Genomic DNA, 22844 nt, shown 5'->3' with positions numbered 1-22844 from the left:
CTCAGCAGTCTTGCTTTATAACTCCAAAAGCAAAGAGTTGCTGCCTGCACTGCACTTAGGTTTTTTTAATTTTCAAAATGAGTGATATTAATATTGATGAAGTAAAGCAGACATTATTATCACACAAGACTTTAGCATAGCATGAGGACCAATGAAATCTTATAATTCTGATTTACCTTCCCTTTCAACTAACTGAAGCAATCACTTAAGGCAGAAAGCGGTCCGTCATACAAATAATCAAAACGCATATCATTACTACCAGATTAGTACACACATGGTTAATGCAGTTCAGTTTAGCGATTCATAGAGGGACGTCCCACTACGGCGACTATTTGGATGTTTGTTGCAACCCGAATTTACCTGAAAGCAGTCGTTTAAACTTTGATGCGACGGCAACGTGCTTTAATAACGATGCCGCGAATGCAGCTGTTGTGTACACATTAAAGTTGGAAATGTGTGTTTGTCTGTCTTTAATGTGATAGGTGCAATCAACTTTTATACTTTTATGTGTTTCAGAAAGTTATAAGTTTTGTTTGTTGTCCATTGATCAACATCTATCATAATTCTGCTAAGCCCAAACAAACAGTGAGATGTACATATTTTTAACCTACTTATATTATCTCTTCCATGCTTGATAAAAATCATATTTCTTTTTATAAATATGACCAGTATTGACCAGCTCACAAATAGTAGTCAGAGCCAGACCTTTCAGCTGAGCAGGAATTCGCTCACTTTTTACACAGAAATGTGTGAAAATAACTGCAAAATATGATGAACATTTCTGAGAAAATTTCAACATATTCAAAAAGGGGAAATTACGAGTTACGAGTAACGCTTGATTGAGTTATCATTCCAAGAAAGAGTATCCATCGCTTATTAATTGAAATTCAATGAAGTATTAAAGTGTCCAAGTATTTACATAAGCTATAAATTGCCTGCAGCATTTTATGATGATTCTTTTAGACGAAATTTTAAATAGTGCTGTAAAGTGGGCATAATGCTGAACTTCTCATAAAAAGTAATACGTTTAAAAACTTTGAGAACATTTTACCAACGTTATAAAAAGGCAATGTTTACATTGCATTCATTTTACTGAGTAATGTGTTTCGTTTAATATAGTATATCATAATATAATTTTTTGATATGCTTCGCTCACGCTTCTGAAAAGAACTATAAATTGTAGCAGTCTTACCACGTATATCATAAACCACAACATATGTATGTTTCTCTGATCATCATTTTATCAAGCGAATAAAATGATGGTTATTTTTGAGATTTCTAGAATCATATCAAGTAATGCAAACAACGTTCTATTAAACTAATATCCTGTTTACAACAATAGGAGTTCAGAGTCTATATACTAACGTTGCATGTCTTCCAACTTCTGGAAAAATAAAATAAAATCGTCTTGTAACAAGTCTCATTAGCCTCCATTACCGTTCATTCAATCAGTGCTCTGTAGAAAGCAGTAATATACAGCCCTTGTAAGTTACAAAGTGTGCACTCCCTGTACACTCACGTGCAAAATTAACTAACTATGCGACAGATTTCGTAAGTTACTTTGAATTAGTTAGCCAACTTCTCAGACGGGAGACTTCGCTGATAAGTTTTATCATGTCATTATAACATTTGCTAATACAAAGTTCTTTGATGTATGTGCTATTGTTGCTGAAAATGCTACTTTAAAAATACATGAAGTGAAAGTTTCTTTATTTTGCTGGCGCGATAGAAATATTAACCGTAACTTGTATATTTTTTTGAGATTCTTAATATTTTCCAGAAATATTCACACATAATGGTTTTTTTTCTTTATTTTTTACATACAATGTGTTGATTTGCATTTGTGTCATATTTCAGAAGGAGGACATAAAATACGTAAATAATTTATTGGAATTACAGTAGACGGGAAATAGCTAATATCCACTGCTTTTTTTGTCATTGTAATGTCGTGGTATTTCAGAAGTAATCCAATATTATGAATGAAATTTATGACTGATCGTTGCGTATGCCTTGTGTTTGCGTTTGTGTGAGGGCGCAGCACGGTTTTGAGGCCAGTAACATACGCGCCAAGTTTAAATAAGGCTAGATGACATTTACGGAATTCTGAAAAAAAATTACGTACCAATTTTTTTGTTGATTTGGGTCCAGAATCATTAGCATAATTACCCCTTGAATATGGCACAGATGCAAATCAACAGCTTGTATAACGCATATACCACACAATCAAAGTAAAAATAATGACATGGTTGAAATCACAAACCCACAATACGCAGAACATTCCAATTTTAGAGAATATAGATTACCATTCTTAATTAGTTAGTGGAAATGAAATGGTAGAAATGTTAGTTTTCCGTGTAATCTGATAACCAGTTGGAACCGGTTAGAATGGAAGCCAAACACAAACTGCCTCTGAAAATACTAGGAAAAAATAATATTTATTATGTAAAATGAAGCACTATTTTGTGAAATTGATGCTTTTGTCTGTTCTGGAAAATATTATGTTGCTACTGTTGCCGAGGCTTCACAATTTCTAGCATTTTGAAGGATTCTTAAGACTTTATACCAGATTCACGTACTGTACCTACAATATAACAATTACATATCCAACCCAACAACAGTATTTTAACAGAGAGTTCACGTTAGTAACTTTCAACCCATCATCATCATCCTCGAGCCCTTATCCCAACGTTTCAACCCTTGAACTGGTAAAAAAAACTCTTATTATCTGCAAGTGCTACAGCATTTGCCTACAAGTAATTATATCATAGGTGCCACACACACAGCAAGGACGAATTAGTAATAATAAAAAATGCTCAATATTCCTGCACGTGAGTGTACTCAGTAGGGTTGCGACTTGCGTGTTTTCTTAAGAGTTATCATTAACGTGACGTGGGCGGGTGACGCAGATCGCGATAACGGTTCACTTGTTTATTTTAACTATGTTCTTACCTTTTACTTTGACTAAGAATATACTTTTCCTGTCGTTAAGTCATAGATAGAGATAAACTTTAAATGAAGACGAAATGTTTATTGAGATTGACTTGACATTTATCAAATTGACTGTTCTTCCTATTTTAAACGAAGTCGTCTGTAGTCGAAGATCTTTGCCATGTTTCAAATCGTCAGTATTTTTGCCGTTGTATTTTTAATGTCATTAATATTTAAAGTCTACGTCAGAGAAGCATATTTAGTAACGTTGGTATATAAGGAAGATTAACAAAATCATTTAGGTTAATTTAAAGTAACAGTTACTTTGAATGTTTACATAAACAACAAGCATCATTGACTTGACTCAAAGTATATTATTCGTACCGGTGCATCCGTGCTTTAATTAAATGTCCCAATCTACATTCATCTACTTTCTTCATAAAGCCAGAGTTGCTAATAATGAACTAATTAAGTTAACAGCGTATTTCCAGTAATGCAAATGCATTATATGACCTCAGGGGATTCGTATGAACCTTTGTATTATTCCACAATTAGCAGACATTGAGAATCTGTGAAGGTTAAATAATTTATTTGTCTAATAATAGGCAGTATTTACCACCTATATTAGGTAGGAAACAATACGGCTGTGGCATAACAAATGTATTAAGAAATTCTTAAAAATCTAAGTAGATCAAAAGTAGATCTTCGCTTTTAGTAGTCTCTTTTTTATCGTGTTTCCTTATGAAACTATTGTGTATAATGCATATCGTTGTTATAGACGACGAATTTGTTAACTTATTTCACGAAATCACAACATAAAAACTTAGAAAACAATCTCCACATAAAACCTTAACCAAATAATTTATGTTACCAAATAACCAAACGAAAAACTCGTCTAATGGTAAAAAATGCCTAAGAAATGTGGTGTTTTGCAATGAAAGCGCGTCTAATCGCCTTCCTCAGGTTTCAGTCGTACCGCTTAACGTCCCGAGATTTGTGTTCACGTGTTCACGACATTCGTTATTCTTGTAGCATACAGATTATGAATACTTTCACGTGTATACATTCTTATTTTGTTTAGAAATACTTTTTTTTCAGGTGATAAATATGGTTAACAAATGAAATAAGTAGCGTTCCTAGATTTTTATTGAAATGCCTATGGCGGTATGTGCATTGAAAGCACATAACACATTGTAATATTTTACCTACATTTTATCTAACCATTTTCCTGTTATTATTACGTGCAATACATGAACGTTTTAAGTGAGTTCCAACATAACTTTTATTTAATAAAAAGGCTCCAATTTCCGGACTATATTGCATCAAATTAATAATACACTAATATTAGATCTATATAGAATTCTTAATATAAACAAACACCATAACAACTCATTGCTAAAGAAAATAAAAAGCAGACGCCTCGTATTTTCCTTAGCGCGACTTCCTCAACATTGAAGCGCTTTCCTAATCAGATTATGTAGAGCGTTGTTACGTTGTGATAACATCACGGTCTGTTTATCAGAGAGCTATCAGAGCTATCAGAGCTCGTGTGACCGGAGGCCGCGACGGAAGCTCAATGCCACGCTCGCGGCAACAGGTAGCCTATCTTCACTATCACCCACTTTTATAGCCCCGCTACTTTGTTTTTTTTTTTTCTATTTGTTAATCGGCATTCATTTGTTTATGATCGGTGTATGTAAAAAGAACGTTTGGCTTTTGTTTCTTTACATGTTCTGAGTTTAAAATGTAAGTCAAAATTGTAGTTCTTATATAGGTTATATTTTGATATTCAAGTTCGTAGAATTAAACAGACAGCTATTTAAATTCAGTACACGTCTGATACCCAATTAATAAAACCAATACTCCACCTAAATCTGTTTACAATTTAACGTGGAAATGACGTGTAAAGTGCCGTACGTGTACCAAAGATATAATATATAAGCGTCGTTAATGTCTCATTACCGAGGAAAAGCCTCATTCCGCTTTGAAGTTTGTACAAGGAAACGGGAAACATAATCACGCTCAAACGTCAGCTGAAATCACGGTATAGGTACGTACATAGTGAAGATAGAATATTATGGTGACGTCATTCTTCGATATGCAAGCGAGTCACAGTTTTAATCCAATCCCGATCACATTGGGGACCTTGTGACCTTTATAAAGTCGGTATTTGCTGGACTAGTATGACGGTTACGTTTCCTTCTGATCGCATCGTCGTCTGAAAGTATTACAAGGACACCACAACGTCATTTGTTCACTGACTTTATGTGTGTGGAAAAATCTGCTGCGAGTTGCTTCAATGTGTCTCGGGATTGCAACATAATCTACATATGTTTTTAAAAGTAAGTCACTATTAATAACGACTTGTGAAGAATATAATATTAGGTACTGTAGGTACTGTGTGTTAGGTACAGTGTTCTTATTGAACAAAACATTTTCAAACTTCCAAAGAGCTCAAAACTTTCAAGTAGGTACTTTATGCGAAAATACTTATATTATGTCTCAGACTCAGTCGACTTATAATTTTCTAACAACATTATTTTGCTCTAAGTATTCTATTATTATACGCAGCTATTTTAGAAGTTTCAAATAAAACATTCCGAGATCACATCTCAGGGTTTTGTAAAATTAACTTCGTTTTGTTTCCCACAACCTATGTAGAAACAGAATAACTTTCAAAAACATTCTTGATAATAAACCTCGTTTTAATTTTAATTAAGAGCCCAGTGTTGTTTAGAATGAAACAGAAACCAAGCTTTAGACACGTTGTTTTCGCGTCTTGTACATTTTTGTTCGTTTGAAACGGAAAGACAACTTGAGATTTCCCCAGGGGTGGCCTGAGCGATGCTCACTGCAAATATTTGACCGCGCTGTCGATCCTTGACATAACCTCTGACTTCAGTAAATGTGTATAATCCATCACTCAAATAAATGAAGTAATTCACTAATTCTATTTATCTGTTTATCCTTAAAACGATAAACACGGTAACATAATATTGTTGCAAGACGCACTGAGTAGGGAACGCCGAATTATTTGTAACACAATGACCTACTTTCAGTTTCAGTGATGTTATCCACCTTTGTAACGTTATGGAATGCCTTGATAAAAAAATGTTTATACAATTTGGTGTGCGTGCGACACAAGTGTGTGTAATTGAAAGGAAAATTGGGTACATGTCAAAAATCTTTAAAGAAACAATATGTTCCGTCATAAACACAACTACATACAGTAAGGAATTTGTAATATATTAGGTCTTTACCTATGAAATTGCCGTTCTGCGGTAACGGCCATTTCGAATCGTAATATTATTACAAACATACAACATTATTAATATTAGTAAAAACATAGAATTCTTCTTCCAAAAGTAGTCATTAGTTAATTGATTAGTGCTACATTGTCATCGCACTTCAATCTTCTTCTTTATCATGGATACGTTAAAAAATCAAGTAACTATGGAATATGACTACTGTGGTGTAGCAACGCGGCACAAGCGGCACGTAACATCAACGACGTTTACGGAGCTAACACTGCTAACTAACGAACCACCTGTTATTGGTGTGCTCGCTTCCGTTTTGGAAATTTCGACCTGAAAGTGGAACCGAAGACTTTGGTCGACAACGATGAATTAAAGGCGATTGTGGAAGCCGATGATACACAATCTACGGCTAAAGCTTTCGACGTTAGCGTCAAAACAATATTGATCCATTTGCGTCAAATTGGCAAGGTAAAAAAGCTTAACGAATGGGCGTCCCACGAACTCGATGAACGCTAGCGCCAAGTACGCGTCGAGACGTGCCTTGCACTGCTCAACGGACACACAAATGAATGAATTTTTCCGTCGTCCGCCAGTCACCAGACCTTGCGCCCACACACTACAACTTTTTCCAGAATTTGGATAAGTTTTTGTCGGGTAAAAAATTCAGTACCCGAGAGGCAGTAAAAAATGCCTTTGAACAAATGGTTGCCTCCCGTCCAGCTAATTTCTTTAAGAAGGGCATTAATTCACTGCCACTGTGTTGGCAAAGAAGCATTGATTGCATACCCATGCAATCAATGCTTCTATTATTTTGATAAATAAAAATAAAAAATACATGAAAAAAAAAAACGTTTACATTTTTTCATACAAAACGGCAATTTCATAGGTAAAGACCTATTATTATTTTGTCATTATTTAGTTCAGTTTTAATTTTACAAGGTGCAATAAGAATACGTACTTTGTGGGAATATGCCTCTTCTTGTCATGTTGTTGAAGACACTTATTCAATTACTTAGCACGTAATAAACGAGGTGTTGCATGGTGAATGATACTCGTAGATTACAGTTTATTATAGATTTCAAATGACTATGCTGCAACAGTTCCCATTATACCTTATTCATCAATAAGCTGACTTGCATTCTCTATTCTATCAGTAAAAAAATACATTACATTAACATATGATAACACGCATATTTCAGTGAATTAAAATTTGTTTATAATTTTTTTCCTCATGACATTAAACCATAATTGAAATTACTTAGCGGGGAGGCATACCGCTGTAAAAATAACCGAAAAAACAAATTGAGTCAAGGATCTGCGCTGTAAATAATTACATTATGTCATTGACCCCGTGTTTTAAGAACGAATTTTTCGAAGGTTTGTGAGTCGAGCGTGTGTGTGTGCTATTAACGGAGGTCAAATTTAATGAGGCGGTTCTTTGAGGCATTCTGCACCATTGCTCCTTCTAATTGATCCCTTTTGAATCATTAAATTAGTACGCTAACGTACATTATCGTTTTACTGTCTAGAATTTCTTAAACTATTATTTGCAAGACGTTTCTTGTGTTGCATTCATGTTGTGACAACAATCACATTTTAATACTCATTTCATGCTAATAGATCATTCCGTATTGATAGCGTTACACAAAAACAAACTCATTTTCGATTTTTGTAATTATCCCGAGAAACAAAGAAACGACCTGGAATACAAAATAACAGATATATTACAAATTCTTTCGGACGCAATAACATGGCCAAACAAATAAGTTCCAATATCAATAGGTATGTTCCGTTTCAACAGGTAGTCCCAGTCACTGTCAGTGTCTTCGTGAGTCGAGCTGAAACAACTGTCACATTGTAATCCATTACATGTATGAATACTTCATTGAGTAGTTCATCATCGTGATATGATTTAAGCATGTAACATGGCCACTTGATATATCGATTCTCTACCTTCTGATTCTCGCGATTTCACCTACTTCCCGAGAGACCACTTCATATAACTGTTGTTAAGATAAACAATTTCATTTTAATCGTTCCTACATCGGTCATATAAATGCACTGTTAAATATATAGGTAATTTTAGTACGGATTGTAGCCTATATTTAGTATGTTATATGCATGAATATCGTGTTAGTGAATAAGACATGATTCCACGACACATGAATATATTAATAACATTAGTAGGTACACGTTGCTTTGAATATAGTCTGAGAGCTCTACTATAGGATAGGACATGAGTAATGTGCCAGCTTCCTAGTAGTAAGCCTTTATTAATATGACAATAGACGCAATTCAGGAATTATGTGCTGTATTCAATTAAATCTGTGTATTTAAATGACAATAACCTGAACTATGAAAACCAGGCTTAGAAACATTGTAGGTTTTTATGGGCCAAAATTAGATTAGGTTACCTTCAGAATAAAAATACACACGATCATTAAACATTATGCATTTATAGGCCTTAAGTACGTAACTACTTGAGTACTTAAATACACACATCGGTTTCATATGCACGATAGTGCTCAATAAAACATAGGTAACAATCAACTGGTCACAACAAATCTAGACCGTACAAAGCAGCCAATTTACCTTTTAAAAACAAAATTAGCATTAACAACAATCGACCACGCTCAACTGCTCGACTACACTAACGAAACAACTTCAGTATTTTACATAATTGAATTCTATTCAATTAATTCAATTCAAGTGCTTCAATTGTTATTTTACACTTCCTTACTGATCCCTTAAGTGAAATACGAGCGAAGCGTAAATAGGAACTCTTAAAGTAAGAAGTATCGCCTTACAGTCGACTCGTGTTTTATCAGCGAACGTAAGTTTCTCGTATCTGCTACCTTTGCACACAATGAAAGTTATTTTTACAGTGTACTGCACACAGCACAGTTGCAGTGTGTGCATTCCACGCAGGAATATTTTCTCTCTTTTATATTTGATTTCAATTGAATTTTCCAAGCGTGTTAGCAGTATCGTGTTATGCTGTGCAATGTGATCGTATTTTCTGCAGGTTTAATGTTTGTAGGTGTTATATTTTAATGCAATAGATATGTTTTCTAACTATCTTAGGATATGTATGGGAGAGTTATTGAATCGAATTAAATGTTGACTGAGTATTCTTGTAGTTTCACACGACTTAAATTCAACACATCATAAAGATTGATAACAACAGCTATATAGTATACTTACTTAACTATAAATTGCCTCACCGTCTGTCAAACTTATTAACTCTCACTGAGTCATATTTTCTATACTATGAGTATATATACCTTATTCACTAAATAAAGCATATGTGATTAACTTTACGAACTTTAATTTGTCAAAATACGTGAAAGTCATTTTTGAGCCTTCAGATCTTTAACTTTATACCTAATTATAATTCTCATTAAAATGGTTTACTGTTACCATTTATCAACGTCCATTTTGCATATGCAAAACTTGCTGTTTTCATTGATTTAATAAAATACTGGACGTACCTATACGTGAAAAGTCGTGGTGGCCTAGTGGGTACAGAACCATCCTCTCGAGTATGAGAGTTCGATTCCAGGTTAAGCCAATGCGACTTTTCTAAGTTTGTATGTACTTTCTTAGTATATCTTGGACAACAAAAATGGCCGTGTTTCGGAGAGCATGTTAAACTATGGGTCCTGGCTGTCATTGAACGTCTTTGGCAGTCGTTACGGGTAGTCAGAAGCCGGTATGTTCGACAATCAGTCTTACCTAGGAGTATTAAGTTGCCCAGGTTACTGGATTGATAAGGTCAGATAGGCAGTCACTCCTTGAAAACTGACTGGAAACCGACCCTAACATAGTTGGGGAAAGGCTAGGCAGATGATGACATACCAATACATGAAAACCGCATTTTATTTTATAAATGGTGTTTCTTTTGTGCAGAGAAATGTTTTGATATTCTGTGAAATTCTCTTTAATTAGTTCTTCTTGGAGGTACAATCAACGATTCTTGGAATCCTTAGTTTGTAGAGAAAACGTTATACACATATTAGAGAGAATAAATACTCTCGTTATAAAATACGGATAACTCAGATGTTTACTTTTAAATGTTCAACAAACATTTCATTTAATGATACACCTACATTAGATAGAAATAGGGTGAAATTTTTATTTTTCAAACATATTTAATTACCTGTTTCTCCGCGGGTTTAATTGCGTCCCCCGGGGACTTTATCCCGTATCCGGAAAAATATATGCTGTTGGTCCTTACAAATTGTTTTATTAGTTTCGAAGCCTTCATGGTTCAAACAAACAAAAAAATGTTTCCATAGACATAGATAAATAGAATATTCAGAGATATCAAAATAATTTCGTTTATTTTTTTTTTCGAAAATATATTATGAGTGTCCTCATTTTGTCAGTCGAAATAAGCCAAACATATCCAAATATTACCTCAACGACCCTCCATATACAAGGTGTTGATTTGCATTTGTGCCATAGTTCAGGAGGAGGACATACAATACGTAAATAATCGATTGGAATTACAGTAGATGGGAAATAACTAATATGCACTGCTTTTTTTGTCATTGTAATGTCGTGGTATTTCCGAAGTAATCCAATTTTATGAATGAAATTTATGAGTGATCGTTGCGTATGCTTTGTGTTTGCGTTTGTGTGAGGGTGTGACGGTTTTAACGCCAGTAACATACGTGCCAAGTTTAAATAAGGCTAGATGACATTTACGGAATTCCGAAAAAAAATTAAGGAAAAAAAATTACGTACCAATTTTTTTATTGATTTGGGTCGAGAATCATTAGCATAATTACCTCCTTGAATATGGCACGGATGCATATCAACAGCTTGTATAAACTTGCAATCATAAAAATAGGCCAAGCGCGTGTCAAGTCATGCATTAATTAGGGTTCCGTAGCTTCATATACTTTGATGCACGCAAGTGTAGGGTTCCGTCCTACTAAGTAAGTCTTAAGTAAACTACAAACATTTAATGTGGAGTAACATGCCAAAACAAAGGGTTGGTAATAAAACCTTTTGTTTATTTTTATATTATTTCACTTTATGTTACCTTAATGTTAGTTCGCACGAGTACAAAGTGACTTTACCGTTTTAAATTAAAGCTATAATTTAGTTCTGTGTAACTTAAATTTAAAACTTTAAATGCTTTATTATAATCGCAATTTAACTAGTTATTGAAATAAACGATTATTTGTGAAAACTGATTAAAAATGTTGATACTTCGATGCTGCATTCGGTAACGATAAAAAGCAAGCTAGAAAGCATAGCTCATTTTTAGCACCATTACTCATCTTTGTGAAGAAAGCTTTTACACATATTCAAACTTTATAAAGAGTTCTCAGTTCTTGATGGAAGTAGGAAACTAAAAATTTTAATATTTTTTTTGCTATTAAAAACTGTTCCAGTTTTTTTTTTTTTTTTTTAACCCTTAGCTGGTATCGCCTTTTTTGGCAACACTACCGGTATCGTGGGTCAAAATTTACCCATACCAAAAAATCAGTTGTAGAACGTATATTTTTTATTATTTGTATAAAATATGGTTAGTTATGAAATAATAGAAGCATTTTTTACAAAATTATCTTGGTTTAATTTTAGAATATTAAAAAATTATTATATTTTACACACATTTGTAACTAACCAAATTTTTTGGCACTTTCTGGTTAGTGTGAACTTAAAACATAAAAAAAAAATAGAAATGTATGAAAAACTTTAACTAAAAGATATGTATGGCACTTTTTATATCCTTATGATAACAAAAAAATAAATTGCTTCTGAGATCAGCATAAAATAAAAAAAATGACAACCAAAATCAAAACGACTTTTTCCAAACTAACAAGATTAGTCTTTATACTTTCTGACAACTCTAGAACACTGAACATTTTGGAAGGAATGTGTCTTACAAATAATATGTAAACATTTAGAACATTTTTGAGAATGTTTTCGGTCATTTTTCCAATCGCATAGGTAGCATCGGGCTCTTTTCCGACTTGAAATTGAAGCTGCAGAAGAGGTCGTTGCAACTGGTTCTTCAAACTGGGACTGATGACTGAAACTTGATTTATATTTGGTGTCCTTTCCGATTTTCCGGTTCCAAATCATCATTTGAGTCGTTCATCTCAAAAAGCCCCCCATTGTAGTAGAAATATTCACTAAAACAAAAAAAGTTACAAATTACACTCAGTGAAAAAAGTTACTTACTTGGTGTCGTGGGTCAAACGTGACCCAGTCGGCTACTTACCTCCGCTCCTAAGATAGTTGCAGCGCTGCACTTCCGCCCCCCGCCGCAGCTAGCGACGCACTGAGAATACGTAGAAGCGCGCAGTCGTAGCATAAATATTAAAAAAATAATTACCGAAAATGTTCGCTTCTGGGTCGAATTTGACCCACAATACCTGCTAAGGGTTAATGAGGTATATGCAGCTTTATTTATTTTAGTATGCGAAAAAAATATCAGAAGTTTTTTTTTATATTTAACCTTGAACTTTTCCTCCGTATGTTTCCATCTGCACCTCGTTAATGGGCTTTCTTCTCGTAGAAAACACAGGTAAAGTATTTTGTCAATCATTACGTTGCGGAGTGCGCGGGTTGGAGCAACCAGTATGCCGCACGCTGCGGCAGTCGAGCGCCAGCCGCTACGTACACGGCCCGTAGCCCCGTAGCGCTACGACGACTACGCCGTAGCGCGCGACCTCAGCCGATGTTAAGTGAATAAAGTCGTACTTTGTGAGTAGTTGTACAGTCGAATAAAATAGGAAAATATTTGTTAGTTAATTTTCTAGATATAAACATGACTTTTTTCGATTTTAAGTAAATTATAACTTAACAAACGTAAAATTAAAATTGAGTCATAATTTCGTTGAAATAGTTTTTATTGATGAATTAGTACTGTAATGTAAAATCGAAATTAGGTACTTTTGATTTTGCAATTAAAATATAAAAAATACAATTCTTAAATACTGTAATTAAACACCTAATCGATCGATTGCATCTCATCGTATTCTAATTATTCAGCATCCCCCCAATAAATCACTGTTGAGCCTCAGAAATCTATACCAAATCCTTAACAATGAAATAGGATTTATTGAGACGGCCATCCTGTGGTAATTATCCCAATACAATCGTGACCAGAAAGCTTTAGCCATTCACTGATAACAATCATTAAGTTATTCCGAATAAATACGCCTTGATTAGCACTATCAAAACACAATTTATAAAACAAAAAAAAAACAACAAATTCAAATATAGATCAAAAAAAATTTCGACCTCTTTACTTGACAATAATGAAAGGAGGTAACAACACAAATTATAAAAAGTAAAACACCCAACCATGAAGGTTCAATCTCGGTATACCAATACCCAAGAAATAGTTTACAATGGAAGTGGTCACTCATCCCGTAAAATCCTTCGCCCGAAGACTGAGGCGGAATTAATCCTGGCACGACACACTTGCTAATCCCTCCCCTATAGCTCGAACTTCAAGTTTTCCACTACCAAACAACTTCGAAGAAAGATTTCTGCCAAAGTCTGTAAAGGATTTTATGTTGCATTTTTCTGTGTCTTTTTTTCTTCGCCTAGTTGCAGGCGAGTTAGCTTCTAGCTGGAAGTATAATGGACCAAGTTGTGCTATTACTGTTACTTAAGATCACTCTTGGGAGAATCGATGTAGTTATAAACCCTCGTAAACAACTCATCACAAGTCAAAACATTTCAGTGATTACAAAATAGTAATGTTTCGAGAAAATAATTTGTAGTTGCCCAATGACTGATTTATCTCACGATGAAGCTCAGAGAATAAATTTACTGTATCTGCAAATTTTTTCCACGAATCTTCACTATTTTCATAATCTATATCGTAGTTTAACCAATAAATAAATTACCAATAAGTAAGTTCTTGTCAATGCACAAGAACATAGTACAAGTGTTAAAAGCAAACTGCTTCACTATTTGGAGTACCAATAAAATACACTAAGTTGTAATTCTCGATCTCTTTGCAACTTGGTGTATTTTAGTTAGTTATAGTACAAGTGTCAAAAGCAAAAATTTAAGTAGGTACCAATAAAATACACCAAGTCGGTTTCCTTACCAATTAGTGCATTCTATTTATTCCCCTAAAACCTCTAAATTTCATCTCATATTCAGATGTATAAATCTATATATTAATAAAATAACGAAACTATAGTACATCATAGATCAAAAACTATCAGTGCAATGGATTATCAAAGCTGATTGTGCAAGAGAATGTGATGCGACAATGAGGAGTGTAGTCATGTGACAATACGGCATGTAGACTGACGACGGCATGGCGGGCACTATCCGACACCACTCCACCTACCACCATGAGACGGAGCCTAATGCTGCCTCGGTGAGTTTCCACACACTATAAACATTTATGGTCTTACTGCAAAAACTTAAACATGTGTCAAACACTTGTCTAAAAAAAGTGTGGCTGCAAAATGAACCCTATTTCAACGTCATAATCTGTCATTTTTTTAGACAAGTGTTAAACTGACGTTTAAAAGTTTTTGTGGTACGGCGGTTATAGGTACTAGGTATTCTTTAAGCAGATCACATTAGGAACAATTTTTCGCACTAACAATATGTAATATGAGTAGTTTACGCTGATCACATTGGGAATCATCTTTGGAGAAATCGGGAACAACCCTCTATGCAGTCACTATTGAAACTTACGCCCCACGTGAACCGAGTACTGTGGGAGTCCCACTAACGAATTTGCTAAACTATAATATTAAAAGTATTTATAGCAATATTTAGAGTTGAAGTCATTAAAATTGATTAGTTTCAAAAGTTTTACTTTAAACAACTTATTTTGAGAATTAATTCAAAACTCGCTAGTAAAACTCATTAGGATTTTTTAACTGAATAGGCATTTCAATACTGAGTATAGTAATTTACGAGCCACACACAGCTAAAAACTCTATCGTATTCGTATACAAAGCCGAACTATTTTAATTTATTTATAAACTTGATTTTCGTACATAAAGCTAAGTTTATGTAGTAAAAATAACCTCAAATATACTACATACAATATACATAGGTATCTTACGCCACGTACGAATGAGATGAGCGTGAAACGAAAACATCTATACTTTTTAATATTAACGTACCTACTCTTATCTATTATCTATATCAATACTCTTCGCATATTGGTGCAAATAAAGAAATGAATGTGGCTTGGAGGTTTAAGGGCCTGCATCATGAGGTTGACAGTGCGGTTTTCAAAGTTTGAAACAAATGTACCTAACTTTCTAAACCTAAAGTCGTTTCTAATCAAAGTATTACTAGATTTTAAGATAGACGCCTAAATCGTAAAAAGGCTTTTAAGCAAGCTATAATATAGTATTGTATCTTGTATCTTATGTTAGATGATTTGGGGGACTTCGTCAGTCCAGCACTCTTTCACATAGAAGAAAGTAACTTCGTGCATTTTTGAAGGCCAGAGCTGGTTAGTTAGTAAGACGCGTAAAAGAAATAGTAATATGTTTTGATATTCTATGTATAAAAGGCGTTATATTTTGATTATAAATAAATATTTTAAAGTTAGCCTTTCCGACATGTTGACGATCTATTTTTGTTAACACAGCTCCACTTACGCGATTGAATGACCTGCCATAATGAGAGTGCGAATCGACCTTTAACCCGTTAAAGTCCATTCACCATGAAACACTAACTGCACAGGTTTCTGATGCAATCACACCGCTTTGAGAAACTTCATTCATAACTTTCACGTTCTCTTCTCTTCATAACGGAGGAAGTTTGGAGTTTTTATCGAACTAAATAAACAAGGGATAGGTATTGGGAGTATAGGTATTTTAGGGTAACCTATCACTTTTACATTAGGTGTAAGTAACAGCAGCGTTAACATCACTTTCACGTGTGGTGGTGCTAAAATCTATATGTAACTAGCACGTTCCCTTCACCCTTAATCAAATACATTTACCTATCACAGTCGTCATATCAAAAAATGCCTTTGATGGACTTGTAAAACAGTATTGTTACGCTATTGTACCTCTAGAGACAGCTGTCTTTGTATTCTTGCTGACTAGCTAATATTTTCAGCAAAATATTTTATATTGAGTAGTTCTTGTGATAGACAAGAGAAACACATAAAAAATATTTTTCTATACCACATTAATGTTACTACATTCGAAAAAATATCGCTGCGTCACCATTAACAGTGGAAAACCTCATTTGTCGAGTCCCCGAACGCTCATATAACACAATACCTCTTAGTGACAAAAAATCGTAAAGTTTATTACAATGTTGAAATAAAAAACCGCGTCTTTTTATTGCGAGGTCTAAAATTTCGCATCAGGAGTAAATAAAATTGTCGACAGAGCTTAGTGGGGTCTCATAGGTCGTCGCATTTCCGACTTCATGCAATATAAACTGCGCCTCGAAGCTTCAGCGCTGTTTTAGAGTAAGATGGAAAAGATTTCAATACTTCTACTTCACTGTGAAACGAGATCTATCTGTAGTCTGACACTTATTGCTAGTGCCCTGATGCTCGAATGTTTTATTAGATTTTACTATAAAAAGTTTGGAACTTTTCAAATAATACTGAAATATCACACGGCATTTTATTGTAAAAATATGTATACAAATAATAAGAAGATTTTTCACTATAAATCATTTATATCTCTAGTTGGGCCGAGTTTGTGTATCTAAGTAGATACGACTTTTAAAAGTCAAATTATATCTCACTGCCTAATTAACTTAGACGAAACATTAATATGTTCTCTTTGGAAACCTACCAGTAACTTATGAGTACCTAATTGAGGCTATCAGATTTTTTTTTTATTTCAATACACTTATAAATCTTACAAACATAAGTCAACAGAAAGTTAAGAAATGATAACAAGGTATTAAAATACCATCAGAAAACTGCACCTGATTTGCTTACTAAATATAAAATATCTTGAAAGCACTTCAACAAACATAATAATAAGGTTTCCGTACCTCTTGACGGCTGTAAAGTCTAGAACTACTCCAGTTAACTTTTAAATTCAATGCTTCGCGCTCGAATGAATTTGCATCTTCAGTTCACGCTATAAAAACAGGTACAAACTTTAAATTAAAAGTATGAAAGATGAATGCAATAGCTACTGGACCTACTTAAAATAATCTCGTTTTGAAAACTGTTTTATTATTACAAGTTTTGATTAGTTTTAAAAGAAATACAGAATACGAAGTACGTGAAAATATATTTTTTTTACGAAAAGAAGACTGCCAAAAAGTGTATTTCTTTTTATTCTTGACGAATTAACATGACAGACTGACAGAAGACGGACACAAAGCGCCCCATCACTTGTCTTATTCAAAAAAACTTTGAGGTCTCAAGGTCTTTAAGGTCTCTATGGACGTGAACACCAACAAATACAGCTCCACAATTTATTTAATGTTGTTTCACAGACAATAAAACAAAAGCATACTGTGTTCATTGTTTCGTTTAACCACAGTACTCGGTGCATCTATTCTAGATCGGTTATAAAAGATCACCAGACAATTTTATTATTTATCACATAGATACTTCTATATAAAGATATACTTCTTAGCGAACATGGCTTGTGTATATGAAAGGACTATCTTCTGCCAGCGGTTTCACCCGCATCCCGTGGGAACCTCTGCACGAACCCAGATGAAAAGTAGCCTATAGCCTTCCTCGATAAATGGGCTAACTAAAACTAAAGAGCTTTTTTTATAATCGGACCAGCAGTTCCTGAGATTAGTGCGTTCAAGCAAACAAACAAACTTTTCTGCTTTATAATATTAGTATAGATTTGCTGTCGCAGCGATGGTGTAAAATTACCATATTGAGCCCTTGCTGTAATGGTATCTCGGTCACATCAGCAGATAGGTCTAATTACTTAATTCTCAACAGATTTAATCTGATATTTAGGTCCACTCGCTTTCGTAGGTTCAGTACAAATCCCTAATGTAGAATCAATGACAGAGGCAACCGCGTCGCCTCTATATAATTCAGTAACGGTCGACCGCTGGCTTCGCACCTAATTAACACATTTTCTTTGATGATGCGTAAAAGCTTTCTTGAAAAACCTTACCTACTTAATACTTATTGCGTCCCGTGAGATTAGGCACAAATTCAGACTAGCAAAATTACCGAATCTAGGTTACATCTAATTTTTAGTAGAACCTTAGATCCGTTATAAAATCTTTATGTAATTGGTGCTCGCTTCTTATTTTTAATGGACTTCCTACTGAAGGCTCTTAATTCAGATCTTTGTATTACATAGGTACATAATAACTCCGTTTTTGAAGTCGGTTAAAAGAATTGGTATTTGTAAGCGGGTAGTAGGTAATAGTATTCGCTTCAGTAGTTCCAGAAACATCAGTAATACACACAAACAAGTAAATATACCAATATATCAATGCCACCTGGCAAAACCACAAATCCAGTGAACGTTTGTTACCAAACGGGAAAATTGTGTTGGCATTTTGACAGATCTACCAGTTTGTTGGCAGTTTTAACCTCAAACTCCGCAATTATTGGGGCTGTCTGTACCTAGCTTCTAGGTTCACACAGTGGGACTATCTGTACCTAACTACCTGTATTCCACATAGGTACGTACTACAGAACCCAATAAATTAAAACACGAGGTACTTAACATTGAAGTCGTGTGTTATAGGAGTGTAATCATTGCAAATGTTATTTCAGTCCTTTTATTTAACCCTTTTTCCACGACAAAAAAACAAGAGAAACATTTTAACAGGTAAAACAAGTAAAACATTTCAACATTGCCCCCTCTGTCACCACAAAGAAGTTAAAACATCATAAACCAACAATTTAATCCTAAAAACTCAAGTAATTAAGGTTAAAACGTTAAAGTTGCGCTTTCAAAATCTTTCAGGGAAGCGAATGAAAACCGATCGTTTGACTATGCAATTCCCTTTTGTCAGTAGGAAGGCACGGCTCAACTGAATTTTAATTATATCCCTTTGGCGGGTAGGCTTCGCTTCCTCTGCCAATTATGTCTTTATGAATTTGTGTCCTTTGTGTAAAATATTCAACTTACCAATTCGAACTTTGCCGGACTGCCAAGTTTTGTCACAATAAAATGAAAGTTGAGAAATAAATAAATTGTTAATGGTACTTCTTTCTTTTACAAATATGTTGTTACTTATTTCTTTAAAATAAAATATGTACTTAGTTGTCTAAAACACCACTGCTGATAGATATAGCAGTATCTATTTAGATTCCGTATATAATTTCTTCTATTTTTGCATTTCAAATTCTTCAACGAATATAGATACCATCCTGTGGGAGTAAGCGACATCTGAGAGATTATTCTATAAGTATAAGATGGATGAACGAAAACATCCGCCTGCATGTTTATTATACTGTATAATAGTATGAAAACATATAGAATGGATAAAGTATGATAACCTTAAGGTTGCGGAGATGAGATGTCAGCTGCTCTGTAACACGGCAACTGCTACAGACGTGTACCTATGTACAAGGTGTTGATTTGCATTTGTGCCATAGTTCAGGAGGAGGACATACAATACGTAAATAATCGATTGGAATTACAGTAGATGGAAAATAAGTAATATGCACTGCTTTTTTTGTCATTGTAATGTCGTGGTATTTCAGAAGTAATCCAATTTTATGAATGAAATTTATGAGTGATCGTTGCGTATGCTTTGTGTTTGCGTTTGTGTGAGGGTGTAGCACGGTTTTAAGGCCAGTAACATACGCGCCAAGTTTAAATAAGGCTAGATGACATTTACGGAATTCCGAAAAAAAATTAAAGAAAAAAAATTACGTACCAATTTTTTTATTGATTTAGGTCGAGAATCATTAGCATAATTACCTCCTTGAATATGGCACGGATGCAAATCAACAGCTTGTATATTGTTTATACAGTTTTGAATGATGTTTGTTCATGATAAGTGATAGACAGTTTTGTTACGGCCAACGAGAAGGTGATGTTAAAGATCACGAGTACTATGTTATTCCATATTTAAAAATAATTTCTAGTCTAGTCGACGCTCTGAGTCTATCTTTTTAGAGTAGAAACAAAAGATGAAGTTAATAGAATTCTTTTAATAAAGTAAGCTTAGCCGCTAGGCTAGTAAAATGGTAGGATAAAAGAGATTTACATTATTAGGTCGCCCAACTCAGCCGAGAGTAAGACAAATGTTACACAATCACAATCTTCATGTTTTAGTGAGGTACATCATATGTCTTAGTCGGCAGCACAAACCACGCATAAAGCCACTCTTGATGCAGACCATTTATTATCGTCCTCCCTAAAATATTGCCGAAGTACCGAGTACGTCTTTTAAGTGGTTCCAAAAAGAGCCTAATATTAGTACTAAAGTCAGCTCACGACTCTGCAAATTGCGTTTCTATTCCATCAAAAAGGTTTTATTTAATATGGAGTCAATCTCGTATTGCTAAAAATATATTTTTGCCTTTTATCGTCCATTAATCATGGGTAGCAACAAGCGCTAATATAGGCATAGTTTGAATAAATAAACGCTTTATTTACCTTTTGTGCTACTTATCTGGCTGTCAAGACCATACCACACGCGACCCGACTATCGTTTGCGTAAAGAAAACAATTTCTGTTTTATAACTGTTTTGCGTCCGGATATGTAATACTTCGAAAGTCTTAAAGTTAGCGACAAGGGAATAAAACTCTATTATTTACCGGTGTCAAGTATAAACAAAAGAGGTGACGTAGTAAAAAGTTTTGATGTCTACTAAATTATTCTATTAAAACATCTTGAGAAGACACCCACTGCATTGTGTTGACGTCATGATAATTGCAATATGACGTCATAGCAATTACATATTTTAGCCTTAAAGTCTTGACATCCCACCCTTTCGCAACTCCCTCGGCCAAGGGCTTTGGGAGAGTTGAACCGAATAAAGCGATTGTAGTACATCTATTTTAAACCAGTATACCTACAGAATAATATACAGAGTACTTAATACACGCGATTATTAAGTGACATGTCACACGGCCATCACGCAATATTATGACGCAGTGAATTTGGGGTTTCTAGGGTAGTTTGGGGGTAACGAAACTGTACCTGCCTGTAATAAAAAAATACTGTACAGCAACTTAGTCCTCGATTCATGTGAATACTAATGTGGAATTAATTTTGTATCCGTATATACGTTTGTAAGTAATTAAGTATAAGGAGTAGCACGCTTTAAGAAAGCATCAATATTTGCGTAGAATTTCACAATGGTACATTTCCTTACGAAGGTATCTGACCTTTCCCCACATCTCCTATTTATCATCCGAAGCTGTTGGATTCCAATATATCTTTCCTCAGCATACACTTGTCGGAAATATAAACGTATATTTCTGCGTTATATGGCCACTGCTTGAAGAGTCGGATGGTTGAGAAAAATACATACCCATATATATTCGGTTAGATAGTGCACGATAACATGTACATACTTTAGTAGTATATAGTAGTTGCTATATTTTTACAAAACGCAAGCTATTTAATTCCGGTCCGTTTGAAAAATCTTAAAATTCATGGAGTAAGAGTAAGTTTTTTTGGCCATAAAACTAATAATAAACATTTTCATTCCACCATCTCGGAAAGAGTAGTTTTACCCTTTGATATCTGAGCGCAAAAGCCGTTTTTATCCTCTAGAGCGGCAAAGTGATTTGAATTTAGAACATCGTGTGCAATACTCCATTTGTGACAATCTTGATAAGACTTTTCAAACAAATACATATTAAAAAAAAAAAAATACTGCTTAAAATAATTATTCAATTAATTAAGTCATTTTTATTATTGTTTTTACATAGATTTTACATCTCGTTTCATTTTTAAACTGAGTTTTCAAATAAATGAACTTTAATAGGTACTTCTTTTTAATTTGATGCTCATATGTGCGCGCCATTTTCTTGTTTCGAGTTTAGAAATTTCCTCGATAAGGTGGGATGAAAAGTTACGTGTTGCACTCGAGTGCAAATATTTTTCACCTTGTGCTCTTTTGATTCTCAACTCAATTTATTTTCACGGTATTCGAAAGTTCAAATATATTAAGGTTTTATGGATATTTATAATATCACAAAATTAAGCCCGCAGTTAAAAAGCAACTTTGCACTCTTGTATAACAAATAACTATTTTGTGATATTATAAATATCCATAAAACCTTAATATATTTGAACTTTCGAATACCGTGAAAATAAATTGAGTTATAAGTCAACCTGCCTTGACCTTAAGTATAAACTGATGCCATATTTTTTGCGCCATATAAAAAGCTATAAAACCTTACTCCATGGTACTGGTTATATTGTATGCCAGGTATAAAAGTAAAAGGAATAGATTTCAACGGTTGTAATTGGCCAGATCGTTTGTTACGAAAAAAACGTATTTCCTTCAAAGCACATTGGGTGTGGAACCCGATCGTACTTGATAAATTATGGAATTGATCATTCGCGTGTTCATAGTCGAGCTGGTTTTTCGACTCGCTATATCCTGTTATAAATGACGGACATGTATTCCTGTCGACCGTTTATCAATAGTTATCGAATCGGTATACACAATGGACAGATGATGTTCGAACTTCAAAAGATCGGATATTATATTTTTAACTGACTTCCGAACTGACGTATTTACAAGTTGATTCTACGAAAACCAATCAA

The 22844-nt window shown here is 34.2% G+C and overlaps 1 protein-coding gene and 1 long non-coding RNA gene across 2 annotated transcripts in view; one reads left to right on the top strand and one right to left on the bottom strand.

Moving 5' to 3' along the window:
* The window catches only part of LOC124631263, an 80453-nt gene that overhangs the window by 34891 nt on the left and 22718 nt on the right, over positions 1-22844 (top strand). The window lies entirely within an intron of this gene.
* Positions 11749-12586, bottom strand: LOC124631277. Its single transcript, XR_006984497.1, has 2 exons — positions 12424-12586; positions 11749-12334 (listed from the first exon to the last, which is right to left on the bottom strand). It is a non-coding gene; the product is annotated as an uncharacterized LOC124631277 (long non-coding RNA).

This window comes from Helicoverpa zea, chromosome 1 (assembly GCF_022581195.2).
Source record: "Helicoverpa zea isolate HzStark_Cry1AcR chromosome 1, ilHelZeax1.1, whole genome shotgun sequence".
NCBI lineage: Eukaryota > Metazoa > Arthropoda > Insecta > Lepidoptera > Noctuidae > Helicoverpa > Helicoverpa zea.
The sequence above is the reverse complement of the archived record's forward strand: the minus strand, read 5'-3'. Positions and strand labels throughout refer to the sequence as shown.